The following is a 26,595-nucleotide window of genomic DNA, read 5'->3' on the forward strand; positions in this document are numbered from 1 at the left end:
GTCTAGAGGAGAATGTCATTCTATTTCTGTGGGACCTAGTTTTTCTTACTTCTGTTTAGATACGACTTGTTTCCACGACAGGACCTGAGCAATCTTCGTTGCTCCGATAGTCCAAAGCCGGATCAACAGCTTTTTGCCATGAAGCAGATTTGATTAACGACACTGATCCACGGCACCAGATATCGGACAGATGCAGCTTTGAAAACTCAGCGGCATAGGTCAACTGGTCTAATATTCATACAAGGTATGGTACATATTATAGAGAAGTCGGGGAAAGAATATATTGGGTCGAGGAAAGTAATAGCGAGTACAATGTAGACACACAGTATCATGCTTGAATAAAGCTGACAACGTCTTGTCTATAAAACCATATCAATTCAATTTCGACAGGTCTTAAAGCCGTTCCGTTATTATGTATGTTGCATCGTATCAAGGCAAACCAACGGAATTTTACTTTCAAGAGCCATGGGAAAAGCGGCTATTCAACTGCAGTTGTGAAGCAGGTTTAAAATAGGACGAAGTCAGTCGCTAAGCCTGAGCCCACGTTGAAGTCGAATCAATCAACCTTAATAGCGCGATTGGTGTACCCGATCTCAGCACACAGTTATACGTAAGTAAGCAAATAAATTATGACTTTGATAGTTAGAGGTACCTGGAATCAAAACTTAAAGGAAATCTTTAACCAGACTATAGAGCTTATAAAATAAAGCATTTTTTTTGCATTTGATATTTAAACGTTGAGATTTATGACAAAGCTACTTAGCAGATATCGCTATGGGAAAACGTACTTAATGAAATTTCTAAAACTTTTTTTTATGTCCAAAGACCTACGATCAAGATTCGCATGAAAGCAAGACCTTTTTTCATATTTGGTTTTTGTTCAAGGCGTCGATGGGGGTGACGAGATGCTAAAACAAGTTTTTAGTTATGGACGGTAATAACCAAACGTATACTTGACCAAATCAAGCGCCTTAGCAGAATTCAAAAAACATTTTTATGTATATTTGTTTATTATAATCCAAGGTACCTGCTAACCGTCGCACATCCCTGCTATACGTGATTGTCGCGATTGTCCGAACGTACTCGTTTCCTCCGTAAGGATAAAAACATCTCATACACAAAATCGTTTCGCTTTTTAACATTTTTATTAGTGATAATTATGATACTTTCTGCTTTATTGACTGGAAATACAAGTCATACTCGAGATCTGCTGTTCTGAATAACGGCAGTAATTTCGAGCAATTGGCATAACATTAATTGATGGTCTAACAAAAAAGTTGGTTGCTTCTCAAATTCAGTCAAGCTACTAGATTACGTTGATTATTATATATTAATTATATATTATATTTTGTTATATATGCCCAAATAAAATTTAAGCTTGTTTTAGAATATCGCTGGTTTGAAGAATACCAGACAGAGTCCTATTTTCACGTTCAGGCCTTCGATCATACTCCTAGGTCTTCAGTCGTAAATGGTTAGGTTAGGTAAGTCAACTCTGAACCCAACCAACGATGAACCAAAAATGCATCTAGGTTTGACATACTATTGTTGCTAATTATGCTGAATGAACAAATCTGGAATAGATATTAACGAGGGCATATACCTCTTGGCTTTTTCAAGTGAGGCAGTATTCCTTACACACGATACCTGCCAAGTAGCTTTCATATGAAATTCAATTTTAAGCGGAAAGTTCTTTCGTTTTAAGTTTTATTACACCTTTAAGGATTGATCTCAAGTTTTGAAACGTTCTGTATATTTCTAACTTTGATACTCATACATAATAAGTTTCCTTGGCATCTGGCCCTATACATATTTGTTTGATGACGCTGCAATGGGCATCACATATAAAACACCAAAAATAGAGAAACTCTGCTTAATGTTCAAATGCTTTTAGGGTTTTAGGCCTCAGAGCTCAATGATGCGTTTGCAAAGCATATTTTGTAGATATTGAAATGCTTCGTATACCGCTGTTTTTTTTTTTATATATATTCATAGATACGTATAGTATAGTTTAGCACTGTACATTTTGAACGTCGCGGTAGAAAGGCGACAAAGGAAGATAACATGACCATAAACACATCCAAAATGGAGGCACGTCCAAGATTCAGATAACGCGGCCAGACACGCAAGATCAGGACACGTCTTAGCATCATGCGCAAGTGGTCCTCTTGTTAATAGTGACGTTATTATATTTACTATAACAGAAAAGTGTGTTTGTTCAATATCTGAATTACTACCGAATCGCCTTAAAGTTCTGTTTGAGACTTATAGCAAATAGACCGAGAAGTGTATTCAATTTCCCATATATAACATATAATTATTATTGGTATTTTTATTATTACTAATTTTAGGTTAACATGTTGTAGAACGATTCCTTAATGGCTGCTTTAAGTAACATGTCTCACGACTATTTATCCCTCAGCTTTCCAGAAGTGTTGATTTCGCCTAATCTTGCCCAAAAAGGGTCGTTGGAAAAATTCTCAGGGCCGAAAATTCGAAATGGCACAGTCAAGAATAACGTTGAATAGGCATTTTCCAAACGTACACTATTCGTAATACATTCTTGATGGAAACCGAGTTAAAAAATAAAAAGTAAAAAAATAATAATAACAAAAAAAAATCAATTTTTGCCAAAAAAAATAAAGTAAAAAAAAGTTAAAGTTTTTCGTAAAAGTCCAGATACTATTTTCGGCGTGCACTTCGATTGATAACTGTTTAAGATTTGCTAACGGGTAAATGAGAAATACTATTTAATCTATTTTATGAATCGTACGTATGAACAGTTCATAACTTTGATGACTTACCTACAGCGCTATGCCTGCGCGCACTCGTAGCTATACGGCAAAATTCGTAAGAATTAGGTTTACAATGACATAAATCGTCGTTATATAGCGACCCGCCGCATCTAGAAGGCACGATTTCTGGCTCTCGTTTTGAGGAGTCTGCTTAATAACAAGAAAAGACTATCGGGTCTGATGCGTTTATCTCCGAGCTAGGTACGCCAGGTGTCTGGCTGCGTATCAATTTATCTGCTTATTCAACTGGTAAGCGGCTGGTCTAATCGGGGGCATCGAGTGCGGAGTAACTGGCAGTATCGTTTGCTCGCCAACGTGCATCTTCGTATATATCGGTGAGTTCGCTAGCTTTGCTTAGAAACTGGACGCGAGTATGGCTGGGCTGGGTGGCCTTGTCGACTTTCAAGCCCAACTGTGAAAACTAGATTTGCCCGTTGGCCGCAGCAAACAGCAGAGAACTGTGAAGTCTGAGACTGGCGGCTGCGAAAACTATCTTAATGAAGACTTCAATGAATCGAAACAAACTTACAGCAGCGCAACGTAAATCTAGGTCAACAAAAATGACAACAAGCATAACAACTTGTGTAATTGATCAAAGGCAGGAAAGAACATAAAGAAAAGAGAACTAACATAAATGACGGATTTACAAATGTTATGATACATGTGTTATTAAGCCGATGCAAGACTAAACCAGGCAGTTTGTTTACCGAGCACTATATAAATTAAGTGTGGGATGAGATTGAGGAAGTAGCGTAGCCCTTAAAACCGAACATATATATCTATAGTAGACCCAGTTATTTCGACTCCACAAGAGTTTCAATGCCAGACACAAATGTGTATTATTTTTATGTAGACTGCATGTGCTAGTGCAGACACTCCCCTCTCAGTCAGTTATTGAATCTTGTCATCTTTTAAAAACAAATAAAGTGATAACCATTGAGCGAAACGACCGTAGAGCGAAGATCGAGGATGCGCACACTGTCTTCTCAAGTGCGCCTTTCGATTGGTAAGTTGTTAGCATACGATAACGAAAGATCACCGAACAAAAAAGGTATATAAGGTTGCCCTCCGTAGAGACCGTCAAAGTAGCCTTTCTCGCAATACAAACTAGCAGGGAGCTACTTAAACAGCTTCAGAACCAAAAGGCTTACGATACGTATTATGATTAAGCTACGGCTAGCTATAGACACGCACAATCAAGATAGGTGCGTTGTGGGATTTGTTTTGCAAGCCGGTGTTGATTTCGAAGTTATTCGCAGACCTCATTGTATTTGTAATACACTGTCGTTTTATGTCAATAGCAACGTTACTCATCTGACAGATATCGAGTACTCGTGCATTTATATGGTAGCATAAAAATTCACAAAACTCGTATCTCTCTCTCTGTTCAGACAACGATCAGGCCTTAGAACGACTTTCGGTTACAGTCATCCGTTTTCAATTTAACAACCCAGGAATTTAACTAGAATATGGTTATAGAATAGGTTAACTTTACGACAATTTCCTGCATCTCAACACACAAGTGCATTGACGTGTACAGGTTCAGCAGTGATGGCGTTGAGTCGTAAAGCGTTGTGTTGTATTATCTGCAACAATGTGTTCTTAAAAGTCTGAGTTCACGGGTTTGTTTGGTCCGAAACTACTTCCCGGAGCGAACGGATTGAGCTATTTTCTTTGAAAATCGCTCGAAAATACCTTTTTGGGAAAAGCTGTGCGGAAGAAGACGAACTATTTTTTCTTTCTATAGAACAAACTTAGTTTCTGCTTTATAAAGCGTGTCGAATTGATTTCTCATAAAGCGACCGTTTGCACATTTTGACGTCTGAAAGTAATGCCCCATCACTGTTTACAAATACGGCACTGGCTATGGGTGTTGTCCGCGGTGACCTATCATAAAATGTGTGCAAGTACGTGTAACAGTTGTGTTGCATTGGCAAACGTGCTCAGCGTGCGTTACACGATAACAGTATGTATGTATGGCATTGAGGAAGGAACTATTAGGGAATAGCTGGCTGTTATTAGACGTTATAAGCTGAGTAGCCTTTTGCCTCTGTACGGGTAATCGAGTGTGTGATTAATGCTAAAACAATTACGAAACTAAGCCCCGGATAGCGCTCTAGTTGCGCTTAAATGCGAAAATACGATCATGTTGCAATTTCACATAGAAACGTAAGAATTGCAATTATTCAGATATATAATACATTAATTCTCACTTACATTATTGTCTAGCGAAGCGGCATAAACGTGTTTCACTCCAAACGACTTTTACCACGAGACTGATTGAAGTAGTTTGCAGCTGACCTTACCGTGCCGTTATATATTTATATACATATGTACGAGGATGGCTCGCAATCAAATTACTCAATGAGGTATTTCTGAGGTTGAAGAGGTGGTTGGATTAAAAAACGCAAAGGGAAGCGTTGATAAAGAATGTCGATAAAGAGCGAACAGTCAATATCGTCTGGAGGCGATCCGGATGGCTCTATGGCTATCCTCGTATGATAATAGACGACAGTGGACAGTGGGATAATTCAATTAAAACTTGAGGACAGATTAATTTTTATAGATATGTTTTTCCAACGAAATTGTCTGCGTTAATATATTTCTTACGTACAATGGTCCTCTTCCGGCACAAAACCAATATAAACACAATTTGTCGCCGAATGATCAACGAGTTTACATGAGAGACCCTAAACGGTGTTAGCTGTCTATCAATTCACATTGTACATACACGTATGTGGATCCGCTCAACTTTAGAGCTCTTCAGAGGCGCCCGGTGATGGCACTTTATCGAGCATCCGAGGGTTTGATGAAGCTGCTTTTGCAATCGCTCAAGCAGAAACTCTGCGTTAGGACACGGCAGTAATTAGCAGCTGCTGGTGCTGGATTTGCTGATTCTGTTGATCTTATTATTCATTCAAGAAATGTATCATACCATCCTTCATTAACTTAACACCGATTACTCCATAGAGATCGATTGGTATTAGATATCTCGATCGGTTTGCGATCATTTATATACAATCGGTCCTACTCCTTTTTGTGAGGTGTCATAATATCGATAAGCTGCTTGAAAAACTACCACTGTTATATAAGGAGTGAATCTCTCTAGTACGATTACACTGACGACTGGACCTTGACAATTCATGGAATATTGACGCACAATATGACATTTTAGCAGAAAGTCGTTGAGCGGACATTGTCATCCGTCGATACTTAAGACTTGGAGCAACAAAATGACCCAAGTCATAACTTATGCAATGCAAACATTCTGCTGGGACGGGAGTTCGCTATACATCTGCTATATTTTCCCAGACTTCGGCTAATAATCCCATTTGAAATACGTAATGTGGCCATTTGACATCCGATGGGTGTTTGTGAACTGCAGGGCATGCCATTAGGCCATTCGGCCGGAAATATTTGCGCATGAGCCTTGAGTCCTATGAGTCATTATAGTTTATATCGTACACTGCTGTCGTCGATATTCAGACCTCTAATATCCACTGAAAACTCACAGTTTTGTCGAAAGGCATTGTATCAAATATGTCCAATAAATATCTGTCTAGTAAAATATTCTCTTTACTACACACGGGTTGCTACGGCGTTTAGCTTTCCCAGCCAAGGATTATTTGGTCTTAGCAGTTATCTATGTTTGAGAGGGCGATTAGTTTTGCCCCGTGTGCGAAAGCAAGTCTGTGGTCATACCGGAGTAGACTTAGTCAGTCTTCGGTGATGGTCTTTTCTACGGTAGCATTCTTTCAGCAAGTACTTGACAGTCGTAAAAAGTAGGTAGACGAGTAACTTGTTTATCAAAACTTAATCGGTAGACAGAATGGCAAGACTGTCTGGGCAATATTGATTGGAAATATTTTTGAAATGTTTACTACTCCTTATCGGTAACACGCTCACAATCAGATGTACCTAAAATGAGATTGACCTCACGCAGCCATTTTTGCTTTTGCGTCGAAGAAGCACTAGACTTCTACCTATACTTTAAACAAAAAAGAATCAACCTTACAGGTTGATCCGATTCAGAGAGGCATATGATGACGAACCCATTTAGCTGCAGGAGGTATAGGCAGGCACGGACAAGGTTCGCGCTATGCTTGTCACGTACCTACTCGAAGACGAATCAATAAATTTGCCGGGTGCATACATTTTTCGGTTTGCAATCAGCCTCAACACCACTGTTGTATCGAGGGGTGATCGTTTCGCTAATTTACGGCACCCCCTAACAGCTAAACGATACGTTCGCATTGCTGTAGAAGTCTGTCCTGGGCAATGAACATCTTATTATCTGTGTGCATACAATAAAAATAAACGAGAATGTTGTGTGACATGTTGAACAGGCTGAGAGCTCTTAGACTTGATTGAATGATATTATTTTAGATGATCTGATTGTCTTCTTTTTCTCTGAACAAGACGATAGTGAGGAAGCTGCCATCACTGCAAAGATGTCAGTGGGGGGCGTGAGGGCGGATGCACTGGCTGAGAACACTGTATTCAGCAATCAGAACAGCTCAAATAAGATGCACTATATATGGCACCACGGGCTGCGAGCTTGAACGAAAAAGCTTTTTGGTAATCGAAGGTTGTCTTTGAAGCCGCATACGCGTGGATACTAGTGTTTGAAGTGAGCACGTCGGCCAGCCGAACGAGATATTGATAATGGAGTATTAGAACGGTCATATGAAGATATTATTATATAAATATACCTACTATAGTATTGTTTGATGTAGCTGGATAACCAGCCTATCCGACTGACTGGTTCATTGTAAAAGCTAACAAGAACTGCTAGTGATAAGGATAACAGGACAAATAATTTTCGTCCGTTCAGATTCAAGGCTAACTGAAGTTAACTAGATACTATGCAGGACAACGGTAGCATTCAGAGTCCGCTTAAGATAGGGTGATCATGACTAGAGTAATCCGTACTTTAGCTTTGGTTGTGTTCAAGTTCGCATCCTTTTTATCGTATAAGGCCGCAGGAAGCGCAATTATTTCCTGTATTCTTGCCACGCCGTTCTGAGTTGAAGAGCATTTGATTAGATATTTACATGTATAAGACGTATGTATATTCATTGGAGTAACCGATAAACTCTGATTTTTGTTAAATATTTAGTAAATAATCCGTCGGGAATATACGTACATTCAAACGAATATTTCCACGGAGCAACGGTTCACAATGCCAGCACATCTTTGCTAAACTTCAAAAAAAAAATCCATCGACATTTATTTAGACTAATTACATCAACGAACTTCAACAGGCACACAATTTTCATGGTTTTAACACGTATTAGATACGATTAAACGGAAAATCGAGCATGGTAGCATTTTTCTTCGCTACGATAGTTGTAAATTCGCTTTTGTTGGGCTGAGCTGCAGTACAAATTTTTCAGAATGACTTGTCTTCGAAATACCCTGCAGCGTTTATTTTTTAGCTCCTCGTGTTCATTTCGATCTGCACTCTAATAGGTGTCAACGTAATGACCCCCTTTCGTCGCAGTCATCGTGGATCCCTTTTCAACGTCTGCATATGACTCGAGCTGAACAAGACATTGTAGGTTACAACATATCTTCTTCTTCGTTCGGCCCCACCTGTGCTCTGCTTGTTTGGCCTTTTACAACATTTAATTTACATGTCGCCTCGAGAAAAATTTCCTCTACGATCGTTCCTTTCGTTAGTCGTACTACCTCCTACATGCCCTCGTAACGTAGCTGACGCTGTTGTTCTAAAGGGTGCATTTTGTAGCAGCCGTTACAGAGACGAGAATCGAGCATCTCTCTAACGTCAGCCTGCCCTATTTTCCGCTCGCAACTCATTGCAGTGGCTGGTAGTTGTCGTGGGGAACACCTTGATCACCAGGCCCCTTTAAACACAGCCTGCTCTGTTAACAGATTTCTATTGCCTTTGGCTTCATCCCATACCTAATACAGCATACTTAAGTACTAGGATCGAGGTGTTGACAATGCCTGTCGTGAAGGGTTCCCGCACAGGCGAGTATTTGCTATCAGCGTCCCATGTCGTTGTTGTAAGTAGATGCCGCTTTCGTCGTAGAGCTTATCTTATTGCTTGTTTACTTCCTTAGATTGTCCTGTCAACAATCCCTAGCCACTTTCGATACTTGCCTTTCGACAGTAATGCTGTAGTCGTTCAGATGTGACTCTTCGCTCACTAAAAACTGAGCCGGTATTCATTCACATCTATATAGTGTCTCTAGTTCTCTGGTTATTTTTCGGTAGGTCAATCTATCCACTGCTATGGTAATCAGTTCTGCCCTGGGGGCCATTATTAGCCCGATCTGTGTTCATTCTGTCAAAGAATCTAATATAGCTCGGGCTTTTTTTTATTTTCAACAAAGTTTTCATTTAATTGTCAGAAAATTCGAAAGCGATAAGACATCTTGATATTTTCATGGTCCACCTCGCCATGTATCTTTGGTGTCTCCCGCACATTTTTTTTGGTAGATTTTGACATGGTTGTCAGTGCGTTTCCATATGTTGGGTTGAGCACGAAACGGCCTTCTTCTAGCCGTCTAGATGTTTCAAACCAGTTACACACCGACAAAAACTAAACATCTAGTTGCCTGAATCATGCAGCCGACTTTCCGGCCCATATTCTTCTCTCTTTTGCATATTTTCTCGTTTGCTTGAATCTTCCTGCAGAAATATGAGGCCCTTTCCGGATTTGACCTCATTGTGAGAATATCTACTTTCAGAACTGTTAGTAGTACTTCGTATGTTATGGATACGGCAACCTTAAATAAGATGTATAGCAGATCTAATACTCGAGTCATTATAAAGTAAAAAATTAGAAAAATCCCACATTGAGCGAATACGCTTAGCCATCGCACAAAGTAATCTCCCGCCTTCAATTTTATGTTGGCTGTTCCTCTTCCACTTCATTTTAAACTGCTTTGTTTCACTATCAATTTTCAACATAAATATAACCTAGTACGCTCACATATGATAATCATATGGAATTCACATATGGGCAGTAAAAGCAGGCATCGTGCTTCAAGCTAGTTTGAATAACAACGATCACCTTCGCAACTCATTAACTTGTCGCAAGATTTTAGCGATGTACGAATTTGAGAACTAAATATATATTATCAGAACCCAGCATCTTGGCCCTGCGATGAGTATAAGGGATCATGTGGTAAGTGAGGACTTCACTCCGATCGCGTAACTACTCTGCACGTTTAATGTGGAGTGGTTGGCACTGAAGCATGACTCGACTACAGAGACGGAGGGAGAACAGCTTCGCTGCTCTTCAATTAGGGCTTTCGTCGTTAGGCTTTGCTTTTTTTATTTTTCGTTACTTTGTTCAAATCATGTCCTCTTTCCTCGTTTCTAAACGAACACTCGTTTGGTCTGACCTCCGCTACGCTGCTGCAATGTCTCTATGTAAACAATACTTCTCAATTCCTGTGTTGCACTTCTGAAGTCAGAAAGCTTTCGATAATAGCATCTCATACGATCGTTACAAAAGCCAGCGCCGAGCCAAGAGACTCATTTACAATAGGATCTATCATACGTATGGTATTGTTCAATGTTTTTGAAGCATTAAAGCTTTGAAGGGTCCAGTATTTAGAGAAGCACGAAAATTCTAAGCAGAAAAGCGAAGGGGATGGACTAGACTACTTGGCAAAGGCACAAATCACATGCTCTTTCCCATACAAATGGACGAAGTGTCCGCTTGCTTTTCTGTTAACCTCCCATGCGCTGCTAGGGGAAAAATTCATACGTACCTTTCAAAGACGTGATGAGGTTTCTAAGTCACTGGCTTCGTCTATTGATAGACAAGTTAGACTCGGTACATATTTGTCGTTGTTAAAATCAATAAAAATCCTATTTGTAAGTAACGTTTAGAAAAAAAAAAACAGGCAAACAGCTAAACATAAGAATGAAAGTCACAAGTGTGTCTATTATTTTTTCGCGTAGGATTTACGGCAGCTCTGTCGCATACATTTGTCTCATAGTAGACCTCAGCTCTACTAACTGGTTCATAGCTTTCTCCAGGCGCGTTGTAAGCCACTGTAAACTATATTAATGCGAAGCTGTTGCCACTTTGATTCTAGGCTGTTTTGGCCTATACCATAATTTTCATTCACAATTACTTCAATTGTCCTTACTTTAGCCCTAGGTTACAATGAGGTAGCATAACGTGCTAACGGGTTTCTGGAAATCGTTACCTATTTTACCAAGTTTGAAAAACTCTATTAATAGTAGCATGTTTTTCGCTTAACCACTTCTTTGATGCGCTGTATAATTGCGAGAAAACAATAACTTAAGTGCTACTTTATATAGGGGCAGAGCATCTCCTGTTTACTTGTAGGAGAATGTATGCTTGCCCTCTGGAGCCAGTTACCGTTGCTTATGATCAATTACACTTTGTATTAATAGACATATACTTTAAACAGATACATTGTATGAATTCGATTTTGCATTTTTTTCTTATTGCCGCATATGCGCGAATTTTCGTTGTAGCAATTTCAGGTTGATCCCATACAACGATAATGCGCACTAGTAAAACTGGGCTATTGACGTCTGCTACAGGTATTTTGGCTGCACTCTTCAAATGTTTACGGTGATCCATAAGAGTTCTAGATTATTTGAGGCCTGCTTTCGATATCGTGCAATATCACCGCTTTGGCTTGAATAGCCTTATCGTGCGGAATACAACGTTCCGATGGTCGTGTCCATTGTCCATCTCGTGTGGCAGTCTCTTGTCACTTCAGTGACATGTATATTCTACCGATTCATTTCATGTGTCTTATCACAGCGACTTAACAGGTACCTTTCTCGTTCTACCATATGCGGTCATTGAGTGTGTCAAACGAACAGGATCTACTATCATATCTAAATCATAATGTCTTCATAGAATAATGACTGTCCACGAATCAAGTAGCCTCGCGTCAGAAACCTGTAGGTATTATACCGTGACAGGTTGAATTGTTTTTTTTTTTTTTTGTTCTTTTTTAACCTAAAAGGCTCGCGAAAAGCTTTATTAATTGATTAGAACAATTATGCAGTAGGAAACTAGATGGCACAATTTAAGTGTCTCACATTTGTTCAGTAACGGAAACGAATATCAACTCTTTCCATCCGTGATTCACCTTTACCGCAGCTTCCCAAATATATCCATTCACCCTTTCCAGAGAAGATCATTCAACAGATATATAACGCCCTTAACGAGATATGCTATAACTCGAAGGCCTTTCAGCGCTCCTAAGCGTTACGTGTTTTACCGTAGATGGCGAAATCTAAGTTCTCATCTAAGTAGTAGTGTGATCTTAGGCGTAGTCTAAGTTCGAACACGGGCATAAACACGCTTGTTTCGTGCTGGGAGCCGGCCGCATGTCTGATGCAATGCCTAACGGACATAAAACTCAAAACATTGAGAAATATTGTAGTCTAGGATAGCACAGTTTGTATATTATTGCTTGGATTGCAGTAGTTTTTGCAGGAAACACCACTATTTTTCTGGCACAAGAGTGCTCAACGTCAAGCTGAATCGGGTTCCATTTAATAAAGAAACAGACCATTTATAACTTTCGTAACTTAATTATCTATTGTGTTAAGGAATAAATAGTAGGAGGTAATAGGAATAAATTAAGGGGAATTCCTGTGTGCAGCCACGACACAAAAAGCTAGTTAAAAGAAAAAGATTATAATGACATATATATATATATATATATATATATCTATACTGTGGATGGCTGAAAGCTGCGTTGCTGAAATTGCTAGTTGGCATCAGAGTATTAAGTTCATTAGAATAATGTTCACATCAAGCATTTGAAGGACAAAAATATATGCAGACTAAATCCACCAATGAGAGCTAACGGCCCGTCTCCCTAAGACCAATCAATGCTAGTCCTTGAAAAGCAACTTTTGTCGAAATTCAAACATTGTAGCTTAAGGTTATCATGCATGAGTCGGTTTTGCAGGAAGCTGAATGCGCATGCCTTTTTCCATACTGTAAGGGAGCGATCAGCGCGAGGGCTTACAGGACAACACATGAAGCATTCTCCCAACCAGCGTTACCAAAACCGAGATTTAAAAGCCTTGGAAAAGATGGTATTGTAGAAGCCACTCTATGCAATGGTCGGCGGGCTTTGACGAGCGCGTCGCCTTTCTCTTACATCCCTACGCTAGAAGGGTGCATAAAAAACTGAGGGGACACCAAGCCCGCTCCACTGCGCCTCGAACACATAAGTACTGACTCTGCAATCGCTTTGAGAAAGTTAAGTTCAACTGACTTTCTATCGGTCAAATTGCAAACGAGGCCCGTTCTACCTGGTAATTGCACTACTCTACATTTGGCCAAATCCCTGCATGAGAACATACGTCGTGTAGACAAACATAGAAAAAATATCACGCGAACGAAAAACGCTTGCCAAACGGAACCATAGCTTTGTTTGTTTGAAATAATTTCCAGTGAACAACATTCAAGAACAATCGAACTCTACCACTGGAATTAATTCAACGTACAACAACATACAGATCCGCTAAGTTTTCGCGGAGTTCGTTTGCAACAAATACCTGTCTTATATATATCTACTGTCAAGGATTTAAGGATTTCACCTCCATAGAAGAGACTACATCACAATGCTAAGAGCATCGAAAGTTATTGCTAAAAAGTAGGATAGTAATAGCTCTATTAGTATTTCAATCAATTAGTGAGACAAATTTTCACCTCGTAAGCGCATGATCAAACAAATAGTACAGTTTTCTAGAACCGGAGGACATCAACGCTCCAACGGAGACGTAACTTAAAAAAGCAACTTCGACGACTTCGGGATAACAATTATGTTTACCGAGGAAACGTATCTTGCCTCATACTTTCCGCATTCGTGTCTCAATTCGATGCCTCAAGCCCCTGCAAATAAACAGTGCACGTGTCTTCTCATTATGGCTACTAATATATTTATCTCAATTAAAAAAAAATAATTCAGATGTGAGACATGTGCTTAATTGCGTAACAGGAAATACACAAAATATATGGTATTTTATTCAAACTAATTCGTGCTTCCAGGGTCGCTCCCACCCTAAGTTGTTGATTGCCGCAAAAAACGTACTTACTCTGTTTGGTTATTACTGCGTTTATTTTTCTATCTGTTTGAATTTTCGTTCGATTGACTGTAACATGCCACCTAGTGACGGGCAAAAGGGTCATGAGAATTCTGCACATATTTATTCTATAGCACGCAAACGGGAAACGGTGAGCGGACACAACAGTGATAACGCCAGTTACGCTGCTGGTTACGGCTATCGCGCGCCTGGACGGATCCAGTAGTACAATCTATTGCATTATTCCGTCCTTTATCCGTCCTACCTGTGAAGCCAACAGGGGCAACTCATCTTGGCATCAATATAGCTCAAACGGTAGAGTGAAAGAGCTGGATCAGCGACAGGCACCGCATTTGTACGAAAACTTTTTTCTGTTTCAAAACTCAAGTCCGATGCGTCCGTAAGCCTCCGTCGCCTGAAGCCTGCCCGTGAGTGCATGGCCCTTCTATTTACTACTAAGAAGGTGTGCGTAAAGATGAATTTAATTTTCTGTTCGCCTTCGGAAAAATTTTGAAAAGACTAAGTAAGCAACTACGTAAAACTGGAGAAGCTTAAATAACAGTTGTTGCCTGTCTTTCATTATTTTATAATTCTTCACTTTTATTCATCTTGTATTTATATATATCATAGAACAAAAAGTTTCGTGCCCACACGAAATAGATGTTGCGTTGTAACAAGGCAAAGCGATTAAGAGGAGTTTAAAATAGGTTAACTGTATGAAGTCCTGAAAGATACAATCCTTGTCCCACCTTGACAAAATGTACTAAATTGACTGTTATTTTTATAGATACAGATATTTTTCGATGACTTAATGATGATTTTTCGATGATAATTTTTTTCGAGATGTACGCTAATAACATTCATATAGTAAATGTACGTTGGGACCAGAAGGATTTACGTTTTACGTAAGCCAGTAGAAATCTGGAAAGCAACCTTATGAAGGCATCTTATCGTTGTTTGATCAAACATTCAGCCACGCACCCGAGATGTATAAATGACGAAAAGGCCACTTACGTTCGTTTCCAATTTACTATCAGCGGTCTAACTTACAACCATCATTTCACGAAGGCTAAAATGCCGTGTGAAGCTAATTTTATGTAGTAATTTTTATGTTCTGGCGAGCAGCATTAATAAGGCACCATCGATGACGAAAATCAATGACCCGCAAATATCAGCTGTAATTATGAGAATGCGTGACTAGAGAGAAAGAAGTATCGGTGTATATTAAGATTAAAGACGCAATACATTAATAAGCTGTGGGGTGTTGTGAAATACATTTATAAGCCCCTTTTGCCCGCATCAATAGATGAAGAGGAAGCCGTCATTAACGGATGTGTTTTCACCGACTGATTCGTATGTCATGATCTTTTTTTAACGCTCCTTATCCCAGGTGCTCCTTCCCAGATTCTCCATTTAACTACAGATACTTTCGATGTTTTGAACATAATTATCAGTTACCAATGCCTGGAAGAGCGAAGCTTTAAATTCGGCTTTGCCTCCGCTTAGTTACTATGCCAGTACTTCGAATTTGATCTATAAGCATTACAGCCTTTTTCGTTGTTTCAGGCGGTACCAGCATTGCTCGGTCATTTTTTTGCCCCCATAGCCGTTGTTCTCCCGCTCAACTAGCTGCACTTTTTCCATGTACAGCAATTTCTCGACGACCATTTTCCGTTCGCAGTGTGCTTTGATCGCATTCATGCTTTCATTGGGATGAATACATCCATTCGTGATGAATTTTGCCCGCTGAGACAAGTTCTCATAAGAGAGAAGAAGCCATGCAAGACACATAGAAGAGGGAGTTCCAGATTTAGATCTCGCAAACAATGTCTGCTGAACTGCCCCCGGTCTGTCCTGCATGCAGTCAATGGAGAACTGGCGGTCTGTTTGGATTTCCCTTTGACAGAGTCGTCGGTCTAAGGTTTTCCGCTCTCAGATAGAAGACGGAAAAAGAATTACAAAGGAGTTTTTAATTAAATTTTGTACGTTTACTTATTCTTTATTAGTTAATCTTTATACACCCTAGTGTATGCACGTAGTGAACCAGGAACTGGAGCAATGAAATTAACGAGAAAGGGGTGTAGAACGACCCCTAAATGGAAGTATCTTCATCGAATAACAGAGTGACACGATGCTACGTGAGAGAAAGCGAGCAAATATTGAGGTTAGATTTCGATCGCAACGAATCGAATAGAGTAAGGCCATGGCGACCAGCTGTATCCTTACTTGATAGCCGGGCAACGCTGTGTTACTTCTACTAATGACAGTTCGTGTGCTTATTAAAGAGTTGCTAGATCTGAGATTACTCTACAGAGTATAAAATCAACAGTAACCATGCGTCTCTGGGCATGTTTTTTGTTAGAAAGAGGCACCCCCTTATTAACTATAAAACTAGCGCTGTAAAATGAAAAAAGCCCTAAAAACTGCAACGGAATAACATTGCGGACGGGGGGACGTGGGCGATAACATAAATTTCAATGAGAATTATGCATTATAGAAATTTGAAAATGTGTCAATCGGAAAATATACGCCGATTCAGAATACTACTTCAGGCCGTGTTTGTGAAACAAAACCCCCAAACGCTGTACATTGAATGTTTGACTTCAATCTATAGCTAAATTGGTCAAGTAGAAACGGATCGCTAGCAAGAATTGAGATTTCAAGCGTGCTGTCAATGTTCAATATATTTAAAAACAACGCGCGTTGCAGGTCTGTGCGCCAAGTAGGGAAGTACGTCTTTGGTACATTTAAAGCTACACGAGCTCTTGAATGCTACGTTGTAGTAGTTTTGTAGAACTACGGAAATTGAGCTTAAGCGAATCTACTTTTAATCAAAATAGAGCACGTGTGGTCCACCTGGCCAACCTTTTTTTGCTGTTGGAAGACAGGTAGGCGTAGGCTTCTTCGGTGAAAAGGTGAGTCCTGACTAATTTGTCTCTCGCGAGCTACGTTCATGGATCTCGATGTGGTACGATTGCAGAAATGATCGGCCCCTTGAATCTTGGGTTTCGATAAGATGAAATTAGCGAGGCCATCTGGTATTTTCATAATACGGATTCAGTCGCTCTACTCTATCTAAGCTAAAGTAAAAGTTAGCGGAAAGAAATACACAATAGCGGTTACATAGGTGCGAAAACATCATTCGTCAACTTCGTTCGTATTTGCTTTTACTAACTTGATCGTTAAATTATGGGTGCATTCAAACGTGTAAAGGAACTATAATTTAATTTAAGTGCTGTTATTTTATTTCAAGTAATCCAAGTTCTGGTTCAAATTTTAGTTATCTATTGCATGCTGTGTTCTTAATTACAATAACGTTATCATCAGTCATTTGTTTTGTTTGCTTCTCTGCGTAATTTCTCGGTATTGTCGTAGCAACATCAGTGCTAAGCGTCGCTTTCTGGCTCGTTTGTTTTTGCCTATTTGTCTTCCTCTCCATTCGACGGTATTCTTTTTACTGATATCGGGGCATTTCTTATTACAGACATCCCCGTTCCCTCGTCGGTGATTCGAATCCTTGGGAAAATTGAGCACCCAAAAAGAACATAAGCAGCGAACGATAGCATCAGCCTCGACAGCAGAGGGCGCATAAGGACAGAGCAAAAAGAACCAGAGATCGAGAAAGCATTTGAAGTTTCGATCCAACGACTCTTATTTTAACGGCAGCGACGAGAACGACATAAGATCGGCTCTCTGTGGTTACCGAGCCTTACACATAGAGTAGGAAAGACGACAGGACCGCGCAGTAGAAGAAAAGTGCATAGCTTTTTGTAAGTCCTGCCTTCTTTCTTCTCTCTCCCTATTTGCCCCTCCCCTTGCTCTGTCTTTGTCCCTGCTCGCCTGCTCTTTTGCGGTGCAATGGCTGCCGTCGTCAACACTACGGCCATCACACCAGTATCATCATTGCTACTACTACAAGTACTACAACGATGACTACTGGCGTTAGTTTTCATGCAAAACCGCGTCGATAGCGCATCCAGTCCTTAAGGTCTTGTCTGATCTAGTTTGCAACGTTGGACCGTCGGCTCGCGTCTACAAAGTCCCGAGCAGGGGATGTTTAGTTAGGGAGGCTGGCGGTGGTTCAAAAACAATGGCATTAGAGGAAGCGATAGAGTAGGAAGACGAAGAAAGAGGATGTACGCGGAAGACCGGCCCGTTGACTTCCCTAAACATCGTGGTAAAAGCGACTATAGCGTGGGGGTGACTGGGCTGAGTCGCGCCGGGCGAGATGGTAACGGTCACGAGGAGGTCTTTTCCTTTTCAAGCGATAACAACAACCCCCATTATCCCATAATGACGGTAGCGGTACGAATGCGGAGTTAAAGCCACAACGGATGATTGTCTCTGCGTTGGTTGTGACTTCGGCTGCTACAACCAACGATAATGCCTCCGTCGTTTCGTTAAGATGCATTGGGCAAATAGGGCAAAGTAGGAGGAGAACAGGACAGGATGAACCCAGTAAAAGTGGCCCCCTTTAAAGAGAACGGGAATAGAGTAAACGCACGCAAGAGGGGGACTTCAGGATGCCGAAAGATAGTCACAGAGAAAGCGAAGCAGAATGGGCGGATGCGAACAACACTTGGCCATTGTTGAGCTCTCTCAAAAAATCTCCCACTTAAAAGAAGGACGAAACGGAACGCAGGAATGGCGTGGTAGTGGGCGGAAACACGGCAACACTGAAACTAAATGAGGCAATACGCTGGGCTGTATGAAACACACGAACGACGCAAGGGTGAACCAATTACTGTTTTAGGGATAGCGATTTGGGAAGGATATAAAGTACATACACATACACACACACACACATTAATCAAAAGCCACACCAAACCAGCGTATAATTTACGGTCTGCTGTCACTAATCTGCTTTTTCAAGGCGAATGAGAAAGCTGGCTGATGAAGAGGAGAAACATAAGCAGAAAAAAAAACACGTAAAGCGGCAAAAAATTGATAACGCGTCGTGACGGCTTGAATTAGTCTAGGCTCTATTTCTCACAGTGTTATTCATTGCCCGATAACAATTAGGCTTGGGAGGGGATCTGGAGAATCGATACAAATGAAATGTTATAGGACTTCACTTTAGCTATTGTGATCTGCTGAAGCCTATAATTTTACAGTTATATATATATATCGTTTTTGAATTTTCGATGGTATTTATCTTAAGACATCTCTGTGTATTTATTGTGCGCAAACAAAAATACAAAAACTAAGGTAACACTTTTCTAAACTAATTATGAAAATAAGCGATCACAATACCCACAGCGGATGGCCTAGCATGTATATACGTATTCTTTTATGACGACAGAACATGAACTTCCTCAAGTCTTTGAAGTGTTAAGTATCTCAGAGAAGGATCGCTTTTGGTTAGGATACATAGCGTCCTGCCTCTGCAACTATTGCCGAAGTGACGTGAATCCTTTCGCGATGTTTTGTAAAAATGCTGTTATTTTTTCTGGTTTGATGCTTTTAATACATCATTAACATTATTTCTGGTGATATCTGTAGACACTGTGAGTTACTAATTATAAGTGCTAACCTAGACTCGTACAAGACTCGTATCATTTAAGTCCTGAGTTTACGTATTCCAATGTTGGCCATTCCGACTAAGTGTTTTCACTAATAGTACAGTTCTTTGCACTTGTAAATATTGACTTCTGGGTTTTCAATTCATCGTGCAAATGTGCTGAATTAGCCATTTTAAAGCTGTTTCAACTATTTCACTTCCCTTTCGCTCACTCAAGTCGTGGTCTATTGGGGGCATCATTGCCGAACGAAACCCAGGACCGTCAAGCCGATGCTGCTAGTGATGCTGGTGGGGGATAAGTGGCAGTGGTGGTTATAAGAGAAGCCCAGAGGGTGCAACTCCGGAACCCTATACCGAATGAGATCGTCACGATCGACTACGGAATCAATCGGATTACTTTTCTCTCACTCTCTCTACTTTTCTCTATTTCTCTCGCAGTGAGGGGGAAGTTGGGTTCTGCTTTTCGTTTTTTTTTTGGAGTGCCCTTTCGGGGGGCGCATTTTCGCTCTGCTCCTTTTCTGTTCGTTGGTTCGTCGTTGTCTTACGTCCGTGGTTGTGGTTCACCGCTTTAACAAGAACCCCGCGTTCTATCGTTTATTGTGAAGGGAAGAAATCAGGTTCGGTCGAACGTTTCGATGCCCTTGCGGTAGTGCCAGCTTTAGCGTCAGCCCTAGCTCACTTGCCGGGTTCACCATCGAATTAAGGCGCGATTTACGATCTCGTTAATGAACAGAGCAAAAGCGGTAGAAACGGCAGCAGAGCAGGGAAAGTGCAAGGAAGTGTATGTGGAGCGCGTGGCGGGTTGGGGTGTGGGTTAAATCGAACGAGTACCAACTAGAAAAAGAATGTCAGGACCAAGGAAGTCGTGTAAGCGTTTTCGCCGTCTCAGTTCTTGCGAGTTGTCATGAGAATGGTTCGGGATGACGGACGAATGATATCGAGCGGAACGGTGGCAGCCGACTTCATTCTGGGTCGGTTGCTCCGAGGGAGATGAGTACTGGCAGAATCCTCTAAAGAGGGAGAAAAAACGAAGAGTAGAGGAAAATAGGGAAAAGAATAAGCACTAAGACTAAACCAGAGAGAAAGGGGGAGAGAGAGAGAGAGAGAGATAGGGGGGAGGGAGAGATACTATAAAAGCAGGAATAATAAGGCTAAAAAACATGCTGAAGTAATAGCAATCTGCTACATAAGTGTCGAGCCTGCTACAATCATAGCTAAACAAGGGCGTCCGAGGAGACTGTGGTCGCCATTCTAGAGATTCTGTAGATGGAAGCACGCCAGAAAAAAACAGAGCGCTAACACGCAACGTTTAGAGACCAGGTTGTCCCACCTTATCACCACAGTGGCAAAGAGCACGCTTGAGGTAAAAAAAAACGAAGCTGAAGGATAAACCGAAACACAGAAGATTAATGCTATGATAGCATGTTGTTTACACTGTTATGACCTTGTCGGTCGTCGAATTTTCTTAGATAGCGGGCTCTGCTGTCAGGTGTTTATTGTCTCTGTTTATTGTCTGCAGTATATCTCTATGTGAGATAATATGAACAAAAATAGCTTAGAACAAAAAACAACAAACTACTAATGTTTATCAATCGAGCAATATTACCGTGTGGTCATCGCGATAGCCAATAACACTTTCCTTTGCTAAACATAGTGAGATATGATGGAACGTTTAGCTTTATCGATTACTTGAATTGATACTCAATGAATTTTTTTATTTGAATTAATAGAAAAATATTTTATTTATATAGTATTTAGTTATATAGCACATTCAGTAATATATTGCTTTTTTTTTTTTTAATTATAGATAATATATGTATGGTTTTAATACGTATTTCTTACAAATAACTGTTTAGTCAGCGGCACATATTGCTTTGACAAGGGTTCCTTAGATCTGATAATATAAAAAATTCCTACTCGAAGCGATTATATTGCAGTGAGTACAAGTCGCATTGTTTCTCGCTCGTGGCAGTTACGATTCAGAGCCAATTTGCCATCTCATACCCGTTATCTCACTGGAGATATCTGCAAAAAATTTTCCTGTCCTATCTGTGATTATAGGTGTTCACGTCCATCTGATACGCTCTGTCAGCACTAAAAAGATGAGGCTGGAACTATTTTACGTTGCTTAAATAACGCTTGTATTCGTTTAGCGTTTTATTTGCGAGTTATACGTACCAGGACCTCCAATATTGCCGGCATCAGATGAATATATGACGCTATGTATCAGAGCGGTGAATAGTTAACAAAAGTTGATACGTTTACTAAGTTGAAATATATATATATATAAGTAAGTAAATGCTTATAGGAAAAGGTTACAAGCTTAGATGAAGAACTAAATTAGTGGAAAAATTTTTTACCATACGAACAACGTGTCAGGCATGTAAAAACCTGCATGTCTTCCAAGCCTGTATACTGAATGTGTTTTCTTCTTTTTAAATCTATTTGAGCGTCGTTGTTTATTTAGTATTTTTAAGAGATAATTTGTATCGAGCCCAAGGAATAGTAGCATAGCGGAGTTTGTTTCAGACCTTTCCGATCACAATTGCTCTGGGGAAAAAACCGCGTGTATTGTGGTAGCCTGTTTCACGTCCTGTCACTAAGGCAACGTCTCATTTCGGATGTAGTCGGTAAGGGCCATTAAGGTATGGCCATGGATCCATCAGGCTGTTGCAGCAGATAGAATAAACGTTCAGCAGACCGAAAAATTGGCAAATCCTGCCAGTAAAAGGTGTTGAATTATTAAACTAGCTTAGTAATTTTAGCAATGTACAATATTTGCAGTAATTGTAGATACGATATTTTGCAGCTTCCCTTTGTCCCGCCTCTCCTCATAGTAACTCGTAACAAGTTTGTGTTTCTTTCTGCTGATCTGCAAACTGTCATCCCATACTTTCTTTGAAACCTTCGTAAAAATCGTTAAATTTGGTGCTAATCAAGAGGTGTTCATATCTTATATGAGCCGTTATCTGCAAAATTGTAATCCCAGCTTTGAACAGTGTCTACTAGCAATTCCTTGTCACATCTAAAAAAAAATCCACAGCTAAATATGCGTATGTCACGCGTTCGTTGATCTATGAAAATTGATTTTTTTAAAGTAAACTTCCAGTTGCTATTGACTATATAAACGGCTTCGTTCATTTTTCCGCTTGACTTCCGCGAACTTTTGAAGCCAATAATACGATAATAAAGTATAGCCTTAAGTATACACAGCCCGTTCGAACATTATTTCAATTTTATTATATTTCCTTGAAACTAACCAGATATGTGGCTGAACCCTATATATATGTATATATGGTCTTTACTCAGAGAGTTCTTGAAACAACAAAAGCCAGAATATCGCCATTTATTTAACCCTATCTAGAATTCAACCTAAAGGTTATTTCACATTTTTGCTTGATGGATCGTCATCCATCTAAAGCCATTTAAAGAGCACGCAATCCCTCTCGCTCTGCGGAGAACGCCAAACACAAAAAGTTCGCAGTCGATCGCTTGAACGTTACTTTTCTAAATAGAGCTATTATTTATATCTAGTAAGGGATCTCATGTAAAATCTATACCTCATGATAAATATGCAAGGGATAGAAGGACATGTTGTCCTGTTTCGACTACCTACAGCATGATCATTTTATCGTAAATCCAACTATACTCTAAGTCCGTCGGTATGAACACGAGTTTGTAGTTGATTAGGTTTTTTTTAACCCTGGCCGCATTCGGTTTTGCTTCATTACTGTTCCACCATAGAATCGCTTCTATTCTATGTAGATAAATAGTCTTCATTTAACTAGCTAGGCCTCTTTCCTAATGTGCGTAATACAATGAAAGAAAGACCCCTTTTAGCTAATGTCACATGTAACGTGCCTTCAGTTTACGTCATAGAAAATAGGAAATTCTTGTGCGGTTCTTATGAAAAGCGGAGACGATTTAGAAGTTTATTTTATAAAAGTTTCCCATAACTGGCTGGCTTGCCCCTAATCGCAATAACAGCACCATTTTTCGATCGTTTTGGTTATATTTTTTTGCGCAGTTATGTGTCTAAATTTGTCCAGCTAGCGTGCTTCAAAGCAGCCCTGTTCTTACAGTAATAGATACAGCAGCTTGTAGAACGACTATGGCATGTATCTCCAGTACATTCAAAGCATGCGACGGAGCAGCATAAGATGCGTGGCCGTAATTCAACAAGACAACACGTAAGCAGAATACAAGGGTATGATTGGAAGTACGAACTATAGTAATGAGGAATGAGCGAAAGTGGAGTAAACAGCGTAAATTGTAAGCATAGTTAAACGTTTTTCAGATCACCGTTGCTGTAAATATGAGTCTGGAGGGCCAATCCGAGTTACCTGTATGTTATTTTTAGCTATATAGAGTATATGATAGATATAAACCAAGTTTGAGAGCTAGATTAAAAAGAAAGTCTTGCACAAAATATTTTTGTATGCTTCATTATATAATTACAGCATTGAGTTTATTGGAAGCTAATGTTGGCTACTTTGGCCGGTAGGAAGTTACGTATTTTGCCTTTGTGCTACATAACTGCTTTTTAAGTTAGGCCACGCTAGACCATAGTTTGTGTTGGTAAATTTGAATATCTTTTCATAATCAAAGGGCGCGTGAGTAAGCATTGGTGGCAAAGTACCATTTTTTTTTATCTATTTTGGCAAGGAAACATGGAGGCATCATGAATGCATCCAACTAAGATGCTTTCCCAAGTTATTTACTGGATGCTATCGGTTTTTAACGCTTACATTTGCTTTCAAGTGCCACTGGCAAGCTTTGCCCTTCCGATACCTGATAACCAAATGGGCAGGTTTTTGAAAATCTGTTTAACGTGAGTTTCTTAGATATTGAATCCTAAATTCTTACGAAACATGTACAGACAGTCATTTTTTCAAGTATCTCTATATACCCGCATATGTCTAATATCTACCTATATTTTTTTAAGGACACGAAGGAGGCAATCATTTGAACCCCCTTTGACAACGAAATTTTCAACGCAACAATCGAGAAATAAGATGTCTGAAGCGTTAATGTTAACGCACTGTAGGATGAAATATATTTAGTTGAATCTTTCGCTCAATTTGACGTTTACCACGCAACTTATTTATGAGAATTTGATTTCTGCGCCAAAATTCTGAGACTAATTATTTAGAACGAAGTTGCTAGAGGTACACTTACCACGACGAAGCTATATTTAATGAATGTATTAAAGTATTTATAATACTTATACGTGTATTCCAAAAAATAATCTATTGTTTGAACAGCATAAAAATAAAACAGCTACTGCTGTTTCTTAACGGCGAGAAGGCAGAATTATCTTTAGTACTTTCTGCTAAATGCCCCTCTACAAGTACGTACAACTTATGGGTATCCTAACACAAACCCAATGTGTACCGACGAAAGCTACCAGTATCTATAAAACATGTCTTCCATTCTGAATCTAAGAAATCTCAAAGCATAAATAACATAACGGAAGCACATCAGAAGTTTTTAAGGTCTAATGACTTTTTTTTAGCTGCCACCTATATAATGTACATAAGTTCAGGTAACTTCGGTTTGCTAATAAAATTATAAGTGTGTACCGCTTAAGCTTGCTTCATTTGAAGTGGACGACGTATTTTAGACAGGCAACTGTCGCTTTGTATTATGGATTATTTCTGCGGGCGCTTGGTTGTTCGTTCCGCAGAGCGGGATGGGGGCTTCTCTCTAGCTACGTATCCTGATAACAGGAACAGCAGCCAAGAACCCCGGTAGCAAAATGGGCAGGGTGAAAAAAGCCTGAGCGTATTAACCAGTACGGGAGCTGTGATACGGGAACTTCACTTTGGCGCGAAATCAGTAATTTCCGCTCGTATTCCATCTGGCAACTGAACCCAGCGTTTGCGCAAAAAGTGGAAGTTTTTGGCAACAGTATCCGTAGCACACGTAGAAGAATGAAGCGATACTAAAGCTTACTTTTTTTTTGCGAAATTTACTCTTCTCTTGAGTGAGCTTTACGGGCTAGCAAAGGAAGACGCCATCTAATACAAGTAAAATATCCGTTGTAAGTGGTATAGAGTATCGCTAACGAGATTGCTCATCAGAGTTATACGATTGCACCATTGGGGAGTTTGGTCAATTCAAGAAAGCCTGAAGAAGCGCAGCAGCCAACAATCAGCACGTATCGTACGTCTAACTATGTTAGGCCACAAGATAACCTTATAAGTAAAATGGCGTGTGGACTCTTCGTAATAGTCCAACGATGATACTACTACCCTAGTAACTAACAGTTCATGGCATTATTTTATCTATTTTGCTAATTCTATAGAAATTCCGTACTATCCCTTAGAAGAGCGCCTTTTATGGCAATAGCACACAGAAGTAAATATAATATTATCTATGTAGCGTATGCTCGAAAATTGCGAAAAGCTGTACAACTCGTTTAGCTTATCTCGAAAGGACATCACGCACGTAGACGTCTTCTGTGAAGAAGATGTACATTTTTTTGTACACCTCAACCTGCACGTGCTTCTTGTATGAAATTCTAAATAAAAGATTATGCTGTTTTTCAGTAGTCTGTGCTGGATCAGATTCGTTCTATGCCACATTCCGGTTCTTAGGTTGCCCCACTTCCCTAATTGGATGTTTGTGAGCACGACCATTAAATGAAACAATCATCTAATTCTTCTCGGAAAATTCTAAATTCCAAAAAGTGGGGCAATACCTATTTGATTGTTAAATAAGTAAGTCTTGCCGAAAAATTGACATTCTATTGGGTCTTGCGATTCGGTCCTTTCTTCTGTCTTTTAAGTTAATTAGTTCACACTTAACCATTTCGATTACGTCAGTGTAGTTGTTGTTCTTACAAGAAATTCTAAGCTCCTCTTGACTCATTTCAAACAATTCCATAGCCTGGCTATAGGCAATTCACTCTAAAATAATCTTTAAATCCTGTTAATGTGTAAAATGTAGTTGATGCATATATATATGTCTTCTGGGCTACATTTCGAGTCGTTTATGGGTTGGCCTAGAGCTGAACTATCTGGTAGCCAATGGTGATAATGAGAAGTGTGCTTACTCATGCCTGTTCGATGTGATTAAGCTCACCTGAGCGACTCGTATCAAGCATTACTGTATTCGGTAAGCGACAGTAACGAATGCGAAAGCCATTGCCAGGCCCTTTACCATAGGAATTGCGTAGTCCTTGACACGTGCGACTCCGTTGTACGG

General features: G+C 39.9%; 1 long non-coding RNA gene across 9 annotated transcripts in view; it reads left to right on the forward strand.

The window, feature by feature from the left end:
* The window catches only part of LOC111260112 (uncharacterized), a 79,704-nt gene that overhangs the window by 19,957 nt on the left and 33,152 nt on the right, over nucleotides 1–26,595 (forward strand). For 4 of the 9 annotated variants that reach the window (XR_002680091.2, XR_002680090.2, XR_002680088.2 and 1 more), the window contains exons 3-4: nucleotides 391–610; nucleotides 2,997–3,130. This is a non-coding gene — a long non-coding RNA (uncharacterized LOC111260112). Of the gene's footprint in view, nucleotides 1–390; nucleotides 611–1,023; nucleotides 1,410–2,996; nucleotides 3,131–17,349; nucleotides 21,800–21,915; nucleotides 22,117–26,595 lie in introns of those variants that run through there. The other 5 variants (XR_015310892.1, XR_015310893.1, XR_002680087.1 and 2 more) reach the window with 3 other exon arrangements.

Source organism: Varroa jacobsoni, unplaced genomic scaffold (assembly GCF_002532875.2).
Source record: "Varroa jacobsoni isolate VJ856 unplaced genomic scaffold, vjacob_1.0 scaffold_401, whole genome shotgun sequence".
NCBI lineage: Eukaryota > Metazoa > Arthropoda > Arachnida > Mesostigmata > Varroidae > Varroa > Varroa jacobsoni.